Source organism: Pleurodeles waltl, chromosome 12, assembly GCF_031143425.1.
Source record: "Pleurodeles waltl isolate 20211129_DDA chromosome 12, aPleWal1.hap1.20221129, whole genome shotgun sequence".
NCBI classification, from domain to species: Eukaryota; Metazoa; Chordata; class Amphibia; order Caudata; family Salamandridae; genus Pleurodeles; species Pleurodeles waltl.
Genome location: NC_090451.1, coordinates 406,621,905 through 406,639,174, shown reverse-complemented (window position 1 = coordinate 406,639,174; position 17,270 = coordinate 406,621,905).

Below are 17,270 nucleotides of genomic sequence, written 5' to 3'. Positions count from 1 at the left end.
TTTTTGGTCCTCTTCCCGGGGGGGGCTGGCTGTGCCTTTGCTGCTGGACGATGTCCCAGCCCAAGGAAAGGGTGGACTCCAAAAACCAGGCACGACGTTCTTTGGAGTTGCTGGGCTGGTGGTGGCTGAGGTGTTTGTGGAACTCTTAGGGGATGGAGGGGGTGGGTCAGGTGAGGAAAAGAGGTCCACGTTAGAGAGCAAAATTTTCTTTGGAGCCATGGGAAGGGTGGCTGGAGTGGGTATGGGAGTGGAGGAAGAGGATGTGGTTGTAGGAGAGTCAATTGTGCTGTCTTTGGGTGCAGGTGCTTGGGCAGGAGGCTGACGTGAGGTGGATGGCTGTTGTTTGGGTGCCTGCCTGCGTTTGTGTGGTTGGGAAGCGGGGGTGACAGACACACTGGGAGAGGACACAGGGGACGTGTACATGGCAGTGGGGGTGGTGACTGCACGTGTGCGGACTGGTGTGGAGGGTGTGCTGGTGATGGGTGCAATGGCTGATGGTGGTGTGCTTGCAGGTGTGTGTGGAGACATCACAGGGAGGGAGGAGGGAGACGAGGAGGTGGGGGACACAGAGGAGGTAGTGGCTGTTGGCATGTCTGCATCTGGATGTTGCTTAGGTGAATGCTTGTGTGTCCTGTGGTGCTTATGTCTGGATGAGCTGCCCTTGGGTGTTGAGGTGTGTGCAGGCTGGTCTGTAGGTGTGGATGGGATAGGCAGAGGAACATGGGAGTGGGACTGGGTGGAGGGAGTCAGAAGAGGGAGGCTGGAGACAGGGACAATCGCTGCCGTCAGTTCTGAGGCCAGAGCGTTGAACGATCGTTGATGGGCAGCCTGACCCGAATGAAGGCCCTCCAGGTATGCATTGCTTTGATGCACCTCCCTCTCCACACCCTGGATGGCATTCAAAAGGGTAGACTGCCCAACAATGATGGTCCTCAGGAGGTCAATGACCTCCTCACTGAGGGCAGCAGGGGTGACTGGGGCAGGGCCTGAGGTGTCTGGGGCGAAGGAGATGGCCGGCTTCCTGGCCTTGCGGGCATGGGCCAAAGGCCGAGGGGCTGCTGGGAGGGCGGAGCTGGTGCGCTGGGTGGCGGCTGTACCTGTAGGATCGGTGGGCACGGATGTTGCCGCCACTGCAAGGGAGCTCCCTTCCGAGGACGTGTCGGTGTCGCTGCCGTCTCCACGGGTCCCCGTGGTGGAGCCCCCCTCGCCCTCCGTCTCACTGGTCATGTCGGAGTCCGTTGCATGGCCCTCCGGGGCCATGTGAGATGCAGCTCCCTCTTGCGCCGATGCCACTTCTCCTCCGCCTGATGATGCTAATGCACACATTCACAGTAAAACAAAGAAAATGGGGGGGGGTGGAAAACATAAAGACAAGTTGAGTGCATGCATTGGGGACACTGTTGGCGGAGATGACAGACACAGAAGCCCCCTGCACTACGCTGCGCACTTGGGGTACACTACTCATTCACTGGGACATGCCCTACAAGCCTATGGGCGACCACTGCCCACACAGTATACACTGGTCCATGAATCACGTTACTAGGCACCCTACAGAGGTGGGGGGCGGGGGCACAGGACCATACTTCACGGACGGGCCTATCCTACAGAAATCGCCTTGGCCTAGGGATACCCACAGCCCTCCTCCCCCACCCAGGCACCTCCACTGCGTGCAAAATAGCTGAATGTGATGGTACTCACCCCCTTGTGTCTGCTGTGATGTCCTCAAGCGCCCATCTAAATCGGGGTAGGCCACCGCCAGGATCCGGGACATCAGGGGGGTCAAGGTACGACTGGCACCCCTCCTAGGTTGGGAGGCCATCCCCAGCAGAGCCTCCGCAGTCTTCCTGCTCCCGCGGCGGATGTCCTCCCACCTCTTGCGGCAGTGGGTGCCCCTTCTGGTGTGGACCCCCAGGGCCCGGACGTCCTTGGCGATGGCACGCCAAATGTCAATCTTCTGATGGGCGCTGCCCTATGTGACATGTACAGGGGGGGAAGAGAAACATCATCACTTTTCTGCATGCTCGATGTGAGTGGCCCCCCTCCCCAACCTTGCCATGTGGCACATGCTCTCATCTGTCGTGCCATGCATTCGTCATTCGCTGCCCTCCCCTCCATCGTACATCCTCCCCACTCAGCCCAGGCATTGGGCACTATGCATTGCCCCCCGTGTACTCACCTGTTGGTCTGGAGGCCCGTAGAGTAGCGCATACTGGGGGAGGACCCCGTCCACGAGCTTCTCCAACTCCTCGGAACTGAAGGCGGGGGCCCTTTCCCCAGTCGCAGCAGCCATTGTCACTTCCAGACCGAGGTCACAGCAGCACTTGCAGTATAGGTCCTCTCCTGTGGATGCGCAGGTCTCGTGTGATCAAGCCGAGAGAAAATGGCGGTTACGGCCGCGGCGGGGCGTGCCGCGGCGGTGCGTACCGCCGGCGCTCACCGCCATTGGCTCCTGAAACCCATAGGGTTCAATGTTGTCCAATGCGGCTTGGCGCCGCGGACTGCGACCGCCTACCGCCACGGTGTGCCACGCTTGCGCAATGACCTCACTTCACATTGTCACACTTCACAGGTCAGGCAGCCGCCATTTCAAGGGTCCACATGGCTTCATTCCTACTGCGTCACACATACCTAGGCCTTGCACCGACAATCATACTAGCCATTCAATCCCGAGAGATTCATGTACTGTGCATGCTGTGGGCACTTACCTGTGGGTTGCTTGACTCTGTGCTCCATGTTGTCCTTCCTAGGCATCGTCCGCTGGGACTTGCGAGGAGTCGGAGGAATCTTCCCGTGTACAGACCGCTGGTGGACCTGTCGACAATGGAAGAAAGACACGTCATACTCATCTACAGACTCAACCGTGCCACTATACAGGAACTGTGTGCCCAGCTGGAGCTAGACCTGATGTCACCCATCCGCCAACCCACATGGATTCCGCCTCTAGTGCAGGTGCTGTCAGTACTGCATTTTTTGGCAAGTGGATCATTTCAAACTACCGTGGCCATTTCATCTGGGATGTCTTAGCCTATGTTTTCAAAGGTGTTGTCCAGAGTGTTGTCTGCCCTGATGAAATACATGCGGAGCTACATCATTTTCACTGAGGTGGGTGACTTGCCTACAATGAAGGGTGATTTCTATGCCCTTGGACACATTCCCAATATCATTGGTGCCATTGATGGTACCCATGTGGCTTTGGTTCCCCCAAAAGACGATGAGCAGGTGTACAGGAACCGTAAAAATTATCATTCGATGAATGTCCAGGTGGTCTATTTGGCTGACCAGTACATCTCCCATTTAAATGCCAAGTTCCCAGGGTCAGTGCATGACGCGTACATCATGCGAAATAGTAGCATCCCTTATGTGATGGAACTGCTACAGAGACACCGTGTGTGGTTAATTGGTGACTCTGGTTACCCAAACCTGCCTTGGCTATTGACCCCAGTGAGGAATCCCATGACCAGGGCAGAGGAACGGTACAATGAGGCCCATGGGCGGACTAGGAGGGTGATTGAGCGGACCTTCGGCCTCCTGAAGGCCAGGTTTAGGTGCCTGCATATGACTGGTGGATCCCTAATGTACTAACCAAGGAAGGTGTGTCATATCATCGTGGCCTGCTGCATGCTTCACAACCTGGCTTTGCGACGCCAGGTGCCTTTCCTGCAGGAGGATGGTCCAGATGGTGGTGTTGTGGCCGCTGTGGAGCCTGCAGAGAGTGAAGAGTAGGAAGACGAAGAGGACGACACAGACAACAGGGACAGAGTGATACTGCAGTATTTCCAGTGACACACAGGTAATAATCTACTCCTGCATTGTATTATATCTGTAACAGTAGTGGCTCTCTACTGTCTGACCTTTCACCCCAATGTATGGTAACTTAGTTGTGTATATCACTTCCTATTTCAGTGATCTGATCCCCACGGAGTGCCCTCTGTTTTTTTTCCCCATGGACTACCGCTGTGTGACACTGGTATGTTGTCATCACAATGTAACTAGAAATGTTTTGTTGGTTATATCGAATACATTTGGTTTAAATAAATAGATAGCAGAATCCAGTTGGTTAATGTGCAATAATTGTGTTTATTGAAGTTTTAAAAAAGGTGTATAGTTCAAACAGGGTGATGATGGAGGCATGTCCATGGCAGTGTCCAGACTGTCGTAACCTACAGGTCCATTGTCCATATGCCTGTGGAAGGTGGAGCAGGGGCAGTTCAAGGTTGGACAGGGTAAACAAGTGGGACAGTGGGATGACATCCGGGGGTTTCCGTGCATGGCGGGGGTCTTGACATCCTACTCTGTCTTCTTCCTCGATCTCAGGCCTTTCTTGCGGGGTGGTTCTTGTTCTGCAGGGGGTGGGGTCCGGGAGGGCCGTTGCTGTTGTGTCGGGGCCTCCTGACCCCTAGCGCCAGCGGAGGTGGTGGGCTGTTCTTCCTCCATGCTAGTGGCAGGGGCCCTTTGGGGGGCCACATGGTCCCACAATGTGGTGACAATCTGGTTGAGTGCCACCACGATTGTACCCATTGCGGAACTGATGCTGCGCAGTTCTTCCCGGAACCCCATGTACAGGCCCTCCTGCATGGCCTGGATCTCCTGGAACCTGGCCAGGACCGTTGCCATCGTCTCTTGGAAGTGGTGGTATGCTCCCATGATGGTGGTGAGGGCCCCTTGGACAGTGGGTTCCCTAGGCCTGTCCTCACTCTGTCGCACAGCAGCCCTCCCAGTTCCTCTTTGTTCCTGGGCCTCTGTCCCCTGGACGATGTGCCCACTACCAGTGCCCCCAGGTCCCTGTTGTTGTTGGGGTTGTGGGTTACCCTGGGTGCCCTGTACTGGTAGACACACCGCTGCTTGACCTGTCCTGGAGACAGAAGCATGGGCCCGCTGGGTGGGTGCTGTGCTGGTGTTTCCTGAGGGGGGTAGGTCTGCTGTGGCCTGGGGCTGACTGAGGGTAACCGACTGTCCAGAGGTCCCCGATGGTCCGGGCTGGTCATCAGGTTCTAGGTCGACAGAGCTGCTGTCATCACTGGGGGCCTGTTCTGGGGGTGGGATGGACAAATCTGGACCCTCCTGGCCGGTGTGTTGGCGTTCGGGCCCTGCAGGGGTAAAAGAATATGGTTATTGATTTTGTGTGTGCCGTGGTGTGCGATTTGTGGGTGCCCTTGTCCCCCTGTGCTGGCAGTCCCATGTGGGAGGAGTTGTGAGGGTGGTTTGTGGGGGGGGACGGGTATGTGCAGTGGTCATGCTTAGGTGATGGGTGTCCATGGTTTGTGTTGGCATTCAGGGGTTTGGGTTGGGTTGGGTGGGTTGTGCTGGTGAGACATTAACAGGGAGTATGTGTGCTGGGGGGTTAGGGGTAAGGGTGGGGGTGTGGGTTGGCATGCTGGTGGTTGGGGGGGGTGAAGTAGTTGAGATTAGACTTACCAGAGTCCATTCCTCCGCCTACTCCAGCGAGGCCCTCAGGATGCAGGATGTTCAAGACCTCTTGCTCCCATGCTGTGAATTCGGGTGGAGTGGGTGGGGGTCCGCCGCCAGTCTTCTGCACAGCGATGTTGTGTCTTGACACCATCGACCGCACCTTCCCCCGTAGGTCGTTCCAGCGCTTTCGGATGTCTTCCCGATTTCTGGGATGCTGTCCCACAGCGTTGACCCTGTCCACGATCCTTTGCCATAGCTCCGTCTTCCTGGCTATTGTGGTGTGCTGCACCTGTGTGCCGAAGAGCTAGGGCTCTACCCTGATTATTTCCTCCACCATGACCCTGAGTTCTTGGTCCGTGAACCTGGGGTGTCTTTGGGGTGCCATGGGGTGGTGTGGATGAGGTGTGGGGTGGTGTTTGTGGTGATGAGTGTGGTGGTGTGTGGTGTTTTGTGCGTAGATGTGGTGTGGGTGATGATGTTGGGTTCCTGTGTGTGTTGTGGTTTGCGTTCCCTGTGCTCTCTCTCTGTGTATTGCGCCTTGTCTCTGAATTTCGATTTGTGGGGGTTTGTGGGTGATGTGGGTGTGTGTTTTATATGGTGATGGTTGTGTGGGTGTGGTGTGTGTATGTGTATCAGGTGTGTGTATTTCGAATTGTCCAATGTGGCTGTGTTTTGTAAATGTGTGTGTATTTTGAGCGTGGATTCGTGGGTCGTAATGGCATGGACGTGTTTGTGTTGGCGTGACGGTGGAGGTTTGGTCATCTCCAGTTTATCGCTGACCGCTGATGAGGCGGCCTTCAGTGGATGTCGGGTTTTTGGCGGTTTGGCAGTTGTGGGTCAGAATGACCGTGGCGGTTTACCGCGGCTGCGGCGGTATGATGGCGGTCTTCTGACCGGCGGTAAGAGCCTTTTACCGCCAGGGTCAGAATGACCCCCTAAGTCTTTAGATGAGATCATTAGACCTTGTGTTCAGATGTTTCAGAATAAAATAAAAGACGACTATGATACAAAACACAATGCATGGGCAGAAAGAACCAAAATTAATATAGGTGATTGGATACAAGTAAAAGATCCCACTCATGTGGCTAAGGGGTTGTCCAAATTCAGAAGTCCAGAGAGAGTGGGCGCTGTTTCCCAAAACGTAGTATGCATCAAAATTCACGAATGGTGGAATAAAAGAAAAATTGTGAAAATTAAGGGAGATTACGATAGTGGCACTAGGGGGAGAGCTCATGATGTTATTGAAGAGCCAAGTGGGATTAAAAATCACAGTGAACAAAAATCAAACAACAAACCTGGTTTGGAAGCAAACAATGAAGAACTATTAAGACAAAGAAGTAAGAAGATTATTTTTAAAAAACTGCTAGATATTGTGATTAAGCTTTTACTTATGTATTTTGAAATGCATTTATATTCAGTTGTTATCATTTTACTTATGTATTTTGAAATGCATTTATATTCAAGTGTTATCATTTTAGATAGAGAAGGAAGATGTTGTGGTGATCTCATACATTCTACATTCCCTGCTATATGTGGAATGTGGAATTAGAGATCCTCAGGGGCATTCCGGTGGTGACAGTTATAGAGAGCAGTCAGAGCGGTTGATGACTGTAGCCAATAAAGGTCCAACTTCATTGAACTGAGTATATGTGTTTATTCTCATTTTTATCACCACACTTAAATCCTATACATTCAATAACCTACTTTAAGGTAACTACACGGTTTAATCAGGGCAAGCAGATGTCTGTGGCTATTGCTAGTCATGGAATCCAGATAGCTTAGGGAAACTCTGGGTCTTTGTAAGACCCCCCTTCCACAGTTTCTTCCAGCTGATTTTGGAGCTGCCCTTCATGCACTCTGTAGTTAATAGCCAGGGCAGACTGCCCTTCAGTGGTTAGTACCAAACAGACATGTTCTCCTACTCTGAGAGATTTAGTAATTGATGTATGTATTGGGTTGAAGGGAACTCTGTTACCGCTGTGATGGAGTTCCCTCATGGGCAACATAGTAGTCACTTAACTATTTTCAGGTGGATCTTAAGCTTGGCTAAGGTGGAGACTACTCCATCCCCACTGTAGTTAAACTTCACTGATGGCAGTGGGGAGTACAGACCATCAGAGAAATGCATACATGTCCACCCTCCTAGTTCAGATGGGAAGACATGTAGTAATTTTTTTACTGTTTCTTCTTGCCAGGTAATAATGCTCCCTCAGCCATGGGAGAACACTTCCAGAGCAAGAGGAGCATTATTTTTGTTTTCCCAAAATAAAATCCAGTTTTGGGATTTATGTTTTGTGAAGAAAAAGAAAATACTCTCTCCTACAGGACTGCATCCTGCTGATAGAGCCACGTAGCACATAGTAAAATGCATTGACTGGAACCGCCATGACAACAGTTACATTAATAAATGAGGCGGACGGTCCCACTGCCATGTGGACATAATTTACTCCGGCCCCAAGGTGGAACGGTTGGCCACCCACCATGTTTTAAATCAAGCCCTTAGCTTCTATTGCAAATTAAAACTAAAACATTCATTTCAGTTGACTGCTAAAGAGTGTAAAATGGCTAAATCAAACTTTAAAAACTGATTAAAACAGATATAAAGGCTTCTGAAAACATTGCAACCAACAGGAGACAATAAGAAATAATGCATAATGGTTAAAAAAGCAAATGATTCAAGTAACTTAGGAAGCACCAATGGAGTCAATGAGAAAAAGAGGACATATGGATTATTTGGGTGACAATTGACAGGGGAATAACTTCCCTATCTTTAGATGGTTCACTCTTTTACCATCCTTATCTACACCCTTGTTAGACCTGTCATCCTTGGTATGGCTTCCCCCTAACGTTTTGCCTTCAGACCTCCTGACTTTGTTTTTGCTGGCCTTAGGATACTGCACACTGCCCCTGATAACCAGTGCTAAGCTGCATGTGCTCTTTCCCTAAAACATGGCTACACTGGCATACACCCAAGTGTCTTAAATAGGCCCATATTTTTGTAAAATGATGCACAACTGTGCTAGCGCAGTTGTGCGTCAAACTTTTTAATGCAAGCTACCGTCATTCCCAAGCGCCATACCTGCACCATATTTAAAAAATGACGCACAATGGCGCTAAGGAATGGTTAGCGTCATAGAAAATGGGCTAGGGGGTGATGGATGGCATTACAAAAAATGGTGTTAGTGGGACAAAAATGATGCTAGACGAATTTGTGGCAAAAAATCTGCTGTTAGTCAGCCTAGCGTCATTTTCCAGTCACACAAGCAGCCATATGGTGACGCCTGTCTAAGAATAGACAGGAGACAGTACCACAACCATAATGTCCAATACAGGGGATCAGTGTCCCCAGGACAACCCCAACAGAGCCAGTGCCAGCCAGGGGCCCCCAGTGGCACACAACAGACAGGTACGTGTAATTATGGAGGATGGGCTCCATCCACTTGTAGTGCCCCTGTGTGTGGTTGGTGGTGATGCAGAGGGCTGGGGTGTGCCTCTATGTGCTCAAAATAGAGGCACAATGGTGGACTCCAAGGTGTTTGCACTGTATTTCCCTATGGAACCGTGCCCAACATCACTTTAATCCCTGGCCTGACCAGGCTTTAAACTGTGATGCTAGTCGGACTTAGGCCCTCATCACAACCCTCGCGGTAAATCCCGCTTACCGCCGTACTGACGGCCGTCAAGATACCGTGGCCGTGGCAGAAATCCGCTACAGGTATTACGACCCACATCTCGTAGTCTGCCACAGTACAGACACCCACACAAGTCCGCCACACCAAAGGTCAGTGTGAGAGAACAGGGCTGATTGCAGAGGCCCCTTAACTTTTTGCCCACATTTTCCACTTTTTGCTGGTGTTTTCCTGATTCTGATGGTGCCCTGGGTACTGCTAACCAGTCCCAAGGCCTGTGTTCTGTAAAATCAGTATGCAAATTAGGCTAATTATAATTGGCTAAGTCAACCTACCTATAAGTCCCTAGTATATGGTAGGGCATGTATGTTTAGGGACCCCAGCATAGGTAGTGCACCCATAGGTGCACTGCTGAAGTGCCCAGTGTCATTTTAAAGGCAGGCCTGCCTTGCTGGCTGCTTTTAAATTCAAGTTATATGCAAATTCGACTTTGGAATTAAAAGTAGTTCCAAAGTCTTAAACTACCTTATTTTTACATATAAGTCACCCCTAAGGTGTGCCCTATGTGCCCCTAGGGCTGGGAGCCATGTAACTATAAGCAGGGACCTTATAAAAAAAGTTTTATAAGCCCTGGTGAGATAAAAACAGCCAAATGTGTTTCTCCCTCATTGCAGTGAATGGCCTCCATAGGCTAGAATGGGGAGACTTTATTATAATTTTTAAAGTCCCCTTAAGTAACAGATACCAGAAGTTTGGTATCAAATTGATTGTTATAATAAATCCCACAACTTCCAGTTGTTGGATTTAATAAAACTTGTTCAGGTAATGAGTTTCAAACTTTACCTGAAAAGTTGCCAACTTTAGCCCTGCAGTGTTTTTGCTGCTGTGCTCTGATTGGTCAGCCTTTGGCAGCCTTGCCAGGCTGCCTTGATGAGATGTGAAGTGGCTGGCTTCACACAAAGAGATGTGCGTGTGGGAGGAGATCTCCTTTCAGCAGATGGTGAGGCAGGAAGGGGGAGGGCTGCCAAACTGGTCTTCAGAGGCAGAGAAGGACATTTGGAGCAACCCAGCAACACCCCTACATCCTGCAAACCCAGACAATTAGGTGCCCACCTGATGATTAGATTAGGAGAGGGCAGGAGAGGGGTGTGTTTAGGATTTTTAGCCACACCAGTGGGTAGGCTCAGCCAGATGTAACCTCCAAAAATCACTTTCAGCCATGATGGATTTTTTAGGAATGTTGCTCCCTGGGATTGATTTGTGCCACACTTCCCAGGAAGTGGTCATCACAGGGGGAAGGACCCTGCACCTGATTGGAGAACCAGGAGCCCCTATTTTTCACCCAGGAGCAGGGATAAAACTGGCAGACCTGCACCCACACCTCAGATCCCTATCAGATTCCAACAAGGAAGAACTACAGGAGAAGAAGGACTGCCCTGCTGGACTCCTGACCTGCACCTGGACACTGCACTCTGGAGGACTGCACCAGCTGCACACTTGGGGCCATATTTATACTTTTTGACGCAAAACTGCGCTATCGCAGTTTTGCGTCAAAAAAATTAGCGCCGGCTAACGCCATTCTGAAGCGCCATGAGGGCGCCGTATTTATTGAATGGCGTTAGCCGGCGCTAGCAGACCGGCGCTGCCTGGTGTGCGTGGAAAAAAACCACGTACACCAGGCAGCGCCGGCGTTGGGGAAAATGGCGTTAGGGCGTCTTAAAATGGGGCAAGTCAGGTAGAGGCAAAAAAATCGCCTCCACCCGATTTGCGCCATTTTTAACGACGCCCAGACGCCATTTACATGACTCCTGTCTTAGTAAAGACAGGAGTCATGCCCCCTTGCCCAATGGCCATGCCCAGGGGACTTATGTCCCCTGGGCATGGTCATTGGGCATTGTGGCATGTAGGGGGGCACAAATCAGGCCCCCCTATGCCAATTTTTTTTTTTTTTAAATAAAAAATTATACTTACCTGAATTTACCTGAATGTCCCTGGGATGGGTCCCTCCATCCTTGGGTGTCCTCCTGGGGTGGGCAAGGGTGGCAGGGGGGGTCCCTGGGGGCATGGGAGGGCAGCTGTGGGCTCATTTTGAGCCCACAGGTCCCTTAACGCCTGCCCTGACCCAGGCGTTAAAAAGAGGCGCAAATGCGGGGTTTTTTGCCCCGCCCACTCCCGGGCGTGATTTTTGCCCAGGAGTATAAATACGACGCATTTGCGTCGCAGTCATTTTTTTAGACGGGAACGCCTACCTTACATCTCATTAACGCAAGGAAGGCGTTCACGCAAAAAAAGGACGCTCATTCCTCATACTTTGGCGCTAGACGCGTCTAACGCCAAAGTATAAATATGGCGTTGGTTTTGCGCCGAATTTGCGTCGAAAAAAATGACGCAAATTCGGCGCAAACGGATTATAAATATGCCCCTTGGGTTTCACCACTGAAAGGACTTTACCTGTCTTCTACTGCTTCAAGAAGGGACTCCCTGTTTGCTACAAGTACAAAGGAGCTGCCCAGAGTCCCCTGCATCAAGTCATGCGTCAAGCAGAGCCCAGCTGACCAGCGTCCAGTGGCCATTTGAGGATTCTGACTAGGTGCATTCTGGCAATTGTAGTCCCAACTCCCAAGGAGCAACTCAGAGCTTCTGGAACGTTGGATCAAGTTGTGGACACTTCAAGGACACAAGAAGGACCTCTGGAAGAAAATCCAGAAGTTTGGAGACGTTTGGAGCAGCTCCGTAAGTTGAAGAGGTGCATTGTGGGAGTTGTAGTCTCAGACCCCAAGAGGCACACCAGAGCCCCTGAACCCTTGGCTGATGCTGTGGACCATTTTCCTGAATCAAACACTTCTGAAAGTAAGTGTGACAGTGTTACCTCATGGGTGGCCTGAGCTCTGGACTTCGTTCCTTTCCAGTGTGACCTTTTTTTAACCCTTTGAGCGCTAGTTGCTTCTATGCGCTAGAAAGCATTAATTCTTTAAAAATTCATATCTCCGGTTCCCCTTATCCGATTTTATTCGTTTTGGTGTCATTTTAAAGATAAAAATACAGTCTATTTTGTAAATTGATTTTGGATTTTTAAACTGTTTCCTGTGTTTTATTTAATTACTTTATTGTGATATTTGAATGCTTTACACTCTGTCTCCTAAGTTAAGCCTTGTCGCTCGTTGCCAAGCTACCAAGGGTTGAGCTAGGTTTAATTTACTGAGACCTAACTGGACCTAAGTGGAGGTTAGTGGCCTATTGCTAAGTGTAGGTACTTACCTGCCCTTACCAATAACCCATTTTCCAACAGTCAGTGATAAACTGGCCATAGCAAAACCTACACTGTCACACCAACAGAACTACACCCACTCTATCACGACCCACGAATCAACGCAGCGGTCATTCAACTGTGGTGATCCATTGGCGGTACACATTGCCACACTCAAAATACACACATATTTACAAAACACAACCTAATTGGACAATTCGAAATACACACACCTGATACACATACACACACGACACCCACACACTCACACCACTATAAAACACCAACCCACATTACCCACAACTCCTTACAATGAATTTTTTGGAAGAAGCTGAGAGAGAGAATAGCAAACACAACACCATCATCCACAGGCACACAACACCATCACTTATACAACATCCACACACCTCAAAGAGCACACCCACACCACATTATGGCACCTCAAAGACACCCCAGGTTTTCTGAGGAGGAGCTCAGGGTCACGGTGGAGGAAATCATCCAGGTAGAGCCACAGCTATTCGGATCACAGGTGCAGCAAACCTCCATTGCAAGGAAGATGGCGCAACGGCGGAGGACTGTCGACAGGGTCAATGCAGTGGGACAGCATCCAAGAACACGTGATGACATCAGGAAGAGGTGGAACGACCTACGGGGGAAGGTGTGTTCCGTGGTATCCAGACACCAGGTAGCAGTACACAGGACTGGTGGTGGACCCCCACCTCCTCCCCCACAACTAACAACATGGGAGGAGCAAGCCTTGGCAATCATGGATCCTGAGGACCTCGCAGGAGTAGCAGTAGGACTGGACTCTGGTAAGACATATCTTTACTACTATATCCCCCCACCCTACCTGCATGCTATCACAAACTCCTAGCCCAACCCTCACACCCATCACCCCAACACCTCACAGATACCCCACTATCACAATCCAAACATCCCAAAACCAAGGCCTGCATGTTACACCAATGCATGGACACCCATCACCAAAGCATGTTCAGTACAGATAATCTCCCAGGCCCCAAAATCACCAATCACACAAGGGCAAAGACAATAAGCGAAGCACAGGAGTAAAGGGTAGCTCACCCATTGCACAAGATGGCACACACAGATACAATAACTATGCATTTACACCCCAACAGGACCCCTACCCAACGTCACCGGACAGGAGGTGCCAGACATATCTGGTCCCCCCACAGAAGAGGCCCACAGTGACGACAGCAGCTCTGCCCACCTGGATCAAGATGACCAGCCCAGCCCATCAGGGACCTCTGGACAGTCGGTTCCCCTGCCACTGTCACAAACCACAACTGAACCTCCCCCCTCGGGAAACACCACCACAGCACCCACCCAGCGGGCCCATCCCTCTGTCCCCAGGACACATCAATCAGCAGTGTGTACACCACTACAGGGACCCCAGGGAAACCCACCAACCCAAGACAATCTGGGACCTGGGGTCAGTGGCAGTAGGCACACAGTTCAGGGGACAGATGCACAGGATAACAGGGAAGCTGGGAGGACTGCTGTGCAATTGGGGAGGACAGGCCCAGGGAACCCACTCTCCACGAGACACTCTCCAACATCATGGGAGCATACCACCATTCTCAGGAGACCATGGGCATGGTACTGGTCAAGTTTCAGGAGACCCAGTGGCTGCAGGAGGAACAGTACCTGGGGATCAGGGAGGACTTGAAGTCCATTAACAACACCATGGTCACCATTACAGGGGTGCTGGCAGACATGGCCAACACCATGAGGGACAGAGTGGCACACCAACAGGCCCCTGACAAAGGCCTGATTGATGAACAGCCATCCACCTCCACCGGGGCTAGTGGACGGGAGGTCCCGCCACAGGACCAATAGGCCACCAGCACCCCACCCCCTGCAGAATGGTCCCTGAGATCCAGGAACAAGACAGAGAACATTGCCAAGACCCCCACCAGGAAATAAGACTCTCCTGATTGTCACCCTTCTTTCCCACTATGTCACCCTGACAACCTTAAACTGCCATAACTCCACTTCCTATGCCCTCTTGGACAATGCACCTGTGATACCAATAGACTGGACTCCACCATGGACATTCCTCCACCATCACCCCAGCATTTTCCACAGCCCCCTCGACTTATTAGCACAGAAATAAACACCCTTGAATCACAAATCAATCTGGAGCCAGTCTGCACTTTCACAAATGTGTTATTGCAACCTGTCAGAAAAATAGCAATGTCAATGTTAATTTTCACATACCAATGTTCGACAGTTGTTGGGCCACAGTAAACATAGCAGAAGGCAGAAAGTGGTACCCAGATCTGTGAAATGGAAAGCCAAAGTGAACTGTCAGGGTTCATACACAGAGGTAAAAAGGCAGAATCATGCAATGTACTACAGTAGTATGATATGAGAGGAGCAGTGCCAGTCTCTTACCTGTTTCTCACTGGAAGTATTGCATGATGATGTTGTTTCGGTTGTCTATATCTTCTTCTTCTGCCTCCTCTTCTTCACTGTCCACAGGCTCCACAGCTGCCACAATACCAACATCAGGCCCATCCTCCTGCAGAAAAGGCACCTGGCGTCGCAAAGCCAGGTTGTACAACATACAGCATGCCACGATGATCTGGCACACCTTCTTTGGTGAGTAGTATAGGGAGCCACCTGTCAGAGGGAGGCACCGGAACCTGGCCTTCAGGAGGCCGAAAGTCTGCTCTATTATCCTCCTAGTTCGCCCATGTGCCTCATTGTAGCGTTCCTCTGCCCTTGTCCTGGGATTCCTCAATGGGGTCAGTAGCCATGACAGGTTGGGGTAACCAGAGTCACCTGCAAATATAAAGGGACAACTGTTAGACACACACCAACCCTTAGGGACTCTTCCATGCCCAGACACCTATGTCAACTGTTTACGGACCTTGGGCTCACCTATTAGCCACACAAGGTGCCTCTGGAGTTTCCCCATCACATACGGGATGCTGCTATTCCTCAAAATGTAAGCGTCATGCACAGAGCCAGGATACTTGGCATTCACATGGGAGATGTATTGGTCTGCCAAACACACCATTTGCACATTCAGTGAATGGAAGCTTTTGCGGTTTCTGTACACCTGTTCATTCCTGCGGGGGGGGGACAAATGCCACATGTGTACCATCAGTGGCACCAATGATGTTGGGGATATGTCTCATGACATAGAAGTCACCTTTCACTGTGAGCAAATCCTCCACCTGAGGGAAAACGATGTAGCTGTGCATGTGTTTCAGCAGGGCAGACAACACTCTGGACAACACATTAGAGAACATTGGCTGTGACATCCCTGATGCCATGGCCACTGTTTTTTTAAAGGAACCACTGGCCAGGAAATGGAGTACTGACAGGACCTGCACTAGAGGGGGGATTCCTGTAGGATGGCGGATAGCTGACATCAGGTTTGACTCCAACTGGGCACACAGTTCATGGATTGTGGCACGTTCAAGTCTGTAGGTGATAATGATGTGTCTGTCTTCCATTGTCGACAGGTCCAGAAGGGGTCTGTATACCGGAGGATGATGCCATCTCATCATCTGCCCCAGTGGACATGCCCTATACAGGAGAAGGGTGAGCAGAGGGTCATACACCACATACGTTTCACAAGGCTGTTTAGAACAATTGTGATGTAATCGGTGTGTTGCTCTGTGTGTCCATAGTCCTGCACAAAAGTGATATGACGCAGTTAGTTGCCCTGCCATGTGGCCCCCTGAAATGGCGGCTGCCTGATCTGTAAGGAGGGACAAGGGGAAATGAGGTAAATGTGCTGTCGTTTTGCAGCGTCGCGGTAGGCTGGGGAAGATTACGGCACAATTCAGCATTGGTTATTATTGGCCCCTATGGGTTCCAGGAGCCAATGACGATGTACGCTGGCGAAGATGATACGCACTGCCACTGACGTGACCGCCATTTTCTATCTGTTCACTCACTTGATACCTGACCTTCAACAGGAGAGGACCTACACTGCAAGTGCTGCTGTGACTTGAGTCTGAAAGCGACAGGGGCTACAGTGTCTGGTGAAAGGGCCCCTGCCTTCACCGCCGAGGAGTTGGACAACCTGTTGGCTGGGGTCCTCCACCAGTACACGCTATTCTACAGTCCTCCAGACAAACAGGTGAGTACACTGTGAGCATGATGGATGGGACATGAATGTATGGAGTGGCGTGGATGGAAGATATGGGGGGGTGAACAGAGGCCAGCATGTGAGGATGGTCAGTGTATGTTTCTGGGCCAGGGTGGGAGGTTGTGGCCAATGAGTAAGAAGAACCGGACGGGGGAGTAAAATCCATTCTTACTTCACTTTTCCTCTAGGTCAGTGCCCTCCAGAAGAAGGGTATTTGGCGTGCCATCACCAAGGAAGTGCGGACCCAGGGGGTCTATCATAGATGGAGCACCCACTGCCACAAAAGATGGGGGACCTGCGCCGCTGGAGCAAGAAGACGGCGGAGGCCCAGCTGGGGATGGCCTCCCAACGTGGAAAGGGGTGCCCATCGCACCATGACCCCCCTGATGTACCAGAGGGCATCACAGCAGCCACAAGGGGGTGAGTACAGTCTCATTCAGCTGACTCTGGGCGCTTTATGAGGTTTCTGGGTGGGGGAAGTGGGCTGTGGGTTCCCCTAGGCCAGGGCAAACATGCCAGGGTAGATCCTTTGCTCATTGGCACTCCAACCCCAAATGTGGTAGTGGTCCTCTACACCTAGTCAGGCTCCTGTGGGTTCCAGGGGTGCACCAAATGGGTCTAGGCACAGTCCCCCATGGGCATGTGATTTTCCCCTGAACTGTTAGTGCACGGCCTAGTGAATAGGGCTGCTCCCTGTGTGTTGTGTCCGCCAATGGTGGTGTTGTTGTAGGCATTGACCATGTGTCTCTTCCGTCTTTCCTCCCCTTTTTGTTTTGTCACCCTGTCCTTGTGTGCATTAGCATCATCTGACGGAGGAGCATTGGCACCGCAGCAGGAGGGAGCTACAACCCACATG